Below are 4,215 nucleotides of genomic sequence, written 5' to 3' on the forward strand. Positions count from 1 at the left end.
ATTGGACGGGAAGGGGGCATAGGAGTCCCAAGGCACCAAGGGTAGAGAGGTGCGTTCGTTAACGGGAGCTGTCCATGGTGTCGGAGAGGCCAGGAAAGAGGTTGCCCTCCTCTTGCCAGTGTCCACTCCTCTGACCTTCTACAGTGCTGCCTCCTCTCGCCAAGGCTCCCTATGCCAGTCAAGCCAGGAGAGGCCAGAGACGGCTGCTCAGCACAAAGTCCGAGGCCGTTCCTGCTGAGGGTGTGGCTCGATTAACTCTTCCCAGGCCTGGAGTCCCAGAGGGAGATGCTCAGTCACATGAGAAAGCCCCCCCTCACACGCACACACATACTGTAGGTAGGAAAGGGCTCAGGTAGAGCTCTTGCCCCACTCCCCACCCCAAATTTGGAAATAAGAGCAGGAGTGGAATTTATAGCCAAGGAAAACTTCCCCCAAAGTCAGGAATTTTGTCAAAGAGGAAGGCAGGCTGGGGTGTCTTCCCTAGCAAAGAAACAGTACTTCTCTCAAACCTACCTATCTTATTGGGAGTCAGAGGGTATTAAGGACATTACTTGGGGAACTAAGCAGACAAAATCCCGCTGAGTCAGCCCCCCACAAACAGACCCAAAAGCTACAGGTAGTGATACCACCTGGCATTTGTGTACATGTCAGTTTCATGGACTCCCACATGTTCCAGTCATCTCCAGGAATCACATCACCCTGTCAGTTAGGCAGCACAGCTACCCGCTCCATTGAAAATGAAAATTAGAGGCAAATACTGAGGTCCCACAGACAATATGCGGCAGAACCAGGCATAGAATACAGCTCCCTGACCCTAAGTCACCCATAGGGTCCAGCCCAAGTTTTGGTATTTCTGATTTTTAACCTTCTGGAACCTGAATGAGACCCTGAGACGCTGCTTCCCAGCACTAGCCCAGCTGGAAACAGCTGCCTCCAATAGGTAAGAGGCTTACACAATTTTCCTGGGTACCCTCTCAGCCACCCAGGAAAATTCCTCAACAACAGGCTCCGTCTGCCCACCATCCTCTCTCCCAGGCATGCACAAAGAGCAAATGGGTCATTACACACACTTAGCTGGAGAGAGACTCGATCCTCCAACTCCCAGGCACAGCTGCTTGGTTCAAGGTCCAAACTCGACTGCTCTCACAGAAGCATTCTGCATACGCCAGGCCCATCAGCAGTTCCATTATCAGCCTCCCTGTACATGATTTATTGATCTACTAAATATACCCGAAAGGAGAAAAAGGCAAGGGAGAGAGTGAGCAAGCCAAGCGGAAGTGCCATCAGCACACTATCCCAGGTGTATGTGGACCACAGACCTCCTCTTTTCTGTGGAGGAAACAGAGCTAGGATGAGAAGCCACTTTCCCACGATGTGATCCCAGCAACCTCAGTCTGGAATCCAGATCTCTGTTCTCCAGGCCAGTAATCTGCAGCTGCCCACAGTGAAGGGTTTATCTGTGTGTCCACCCACTGACTCGTTTTCTGAGTGCCTCTTATGTGCTCCGTGACAGAAGGCATCACACAACAGCATCAACATCACAGCTGGGGTGACCAACCATCCTAGTTTGTCTGGGACCTACGGCGAGTCCTTTAAACATGGGAACTTGAAAACTAAAACTAGGAAGGTTCTGGCCACACTGGCATGAATGGGTCACTTTAAATGGATTAGGTATGAATACACTTCCAGGTCCGTGGGGATTTCAAAATCTGTCAAAGCATTCCTGGGGTGATGGAGAGGAGGCGGCCTGGGGGATGCAGGACTGGGATCTGATCTCCAGGCAAAATTCAAGTAAATGGAGCTGCTGGTTTTCCTCCACCGGGATTCTGAAACCCCCTTCCTCTTCTCTCCATTAACATTTCTAGTCTGTATAAGGGGCATGAGGGAACTCTGGGGGCGATGGAAAAGCTCTATATCAAGACTACGGTAGTGGTTACACAACTGTCAATTAACTCCTTTTGTCAAAAGTCAGCAAAAGCTAAACCGAATTTTATTATATATAAATGATATTTCAATAGAGCTGGCAAAAAGAAAAAAAAAAAAAAGAAACAATCCTAGATCCTTTAGCACTGATTACTGGCAGGGCTGGGAAGGCAGTAATCTGATTAATCTAATTCATACGCAGAAGTCCTCCCAAGGATATTCATTTTTAAAAGATGCTACACAATAAAAACACAGAAGTTTTCAGATATGGTGAAGATGTTTGGTGGTAGAAGGTCTTCTTGACTCTCACAAATTATTTGGGGTCAGTAACATTGACTAAATACTTACTGTGTGCAGGCAACAAGCTAAGTGTTTTACACCCTTGCTATTCAAAGTGAGGTCCACCCCACATCTGAATCGCCCGGGAGCTTATTAGAAATGCAGAATCCTAGGCCTCAACCCAGACTTATTGTATCAGAAGTCGGCAATTTTTAAAAAGATTTTATTTATCTATTTGAGAGACAGAGCACAAGCAGGAAGAGAGGCAGACAAGAGGGAGAAGCAGACTCCCCACTGAGCAGGAAGCCAGATATGGGGTTCGATCCAGGGCTGGATATCACGACCTAAGCCAAAGGCAGATGCTTAACCATCTGAGCCATCCAGGTGCCCCTAGAAGTCTGCATTTTAACAAACTTCCCAGACGATACTATGCACGTTCAAGTTTGAGAAGAACTTCTTTACATACTTTTTTATCTTTTCTGTCCTTACTAAAACCCTATGGTGTTGCATACCTAGCAATAATGCTCTTTTATTAATTCAATGATTAATAATCACCTCCATCTCGTTTACCTAGTATAGTTATAGAAGGGAGAGAAGATGCCGGTAGTGTGTTCATCTACATAAATTTGCATATGGTCTCCACCCTGGTTCTTCCTATTTTATGGTCTTTGAAAAACGGACAATAGATTTCCATGTAGCCTAAATAACTGGGAAGAGAGGACACAGGCAGAGAATTAATGCAAATGCTCCAAAGGATCCCCAGAGCAAAGGAAATAGCTAAAACATAAAAGAAAATGGAAGGTACCAGACTCCTCCCACAGAAGCGGGGCCTACACATAATTGAAGTTTTTATTCCATGGCCCTAATACTCACTGCAGCCCTGCCCCCTCTCTCCCTACACAAAGCTCTTGGCAGACATCCCACAGCTGGATCCACGGGTCCATCTCTCATTCCAGCGGAGAAAAAAAAGGATATTTTTTTATTTTTTATTTTTTTTAAGATTTTATTTATTCTTTTGAGACAGATAAAGCATGAGCAGGGGGAGAGGCAGGAGAGGGAGAAGCAGACTCCCTGCTGAGTCAGGAGCCCTAAGTGGGGCTCAATCCCAGGAGCTGGAGATGATGACCTGAGCTGAAGGCAGACGCTTAACCATTTGAGCCACCCAGGCACCCCACAAAAGATACATTTTTTTTTAAAGATTTTATTTATTTATTTGACAGAGAGAGATCACAAGTAGGCAGAGAGGCAGGCAGAGAGAGAGAGAGGAGGAAGCAGGCTCCCTGCTGAGCAGAGAGTCCGATGCGGGACTTGATCCCAGGACCCTGAGATCATGACCTGAGCCGAAGGCAGCGGCTTAACCCACTGAGCCACTTTTTAAAAAGAAAGTAGGGATGCCTGGGTGTTTCAGTCAGTTGACCAAGTTGACCAAGTTGACCCAAGTTCAGTCAGTTGACCAAGCTGACCAAGAGTGTCTGACTCTCGGTTTCCGCTCAGGTCATGATCTCAGGATTGTGACATCGAGCCCCAAGTAGGGCTCTGCCCTCAGCAGGGAATCTGCTGGAGATGCTCCCTCTCCCCTTGCCCCTCCCCCCTGCTCAGGCTTTCTCTCTCTCTCTCTGTCGCTCTCAAATAAAAATAAATAAATCTTATTTTAAAAAAAAAAGAAGAAGAAGAAGAACTAAAATACAATCGGAGTAGCTCCCTGAACTAGGAATAGCCTATACATGTTTTTTCCCTGTGAGAATGCATAGTCACACCCCATGACTCCTGCAGGAATAATTCCCCCTTAAGATCGGGCATGCTGAGAAATCATCTAGTCCAAGGACGGAAGCAGACCAAGGCAGACCCACGGTGGGCAGTGGTGGGTAAGAAAAAAAGGGAAAACAGATGGCTTGCAACACCATCTCATCTGAAAGATGAAACTTAGAAGCTAATTGCCTCAAGAGATCCAAGTAAGAAAAGTACACGTTCATTAAAACAGACTACTACATAGTCTATAAAACTTTATTAAAA

The sequence above is a fragment of the Neovison vison genome, chromosome 12, assembly GCF_020171115.1.
Source record: "Neovison vison isolate M4711 chromosome 12, ASM_NN_V1, whole genome shotgun sequence".
NCBI lineage: Eukaryota > Metazoa > Chordata > Mammalia > Carnivora > Mustelidae > Neogale > Neogale vison.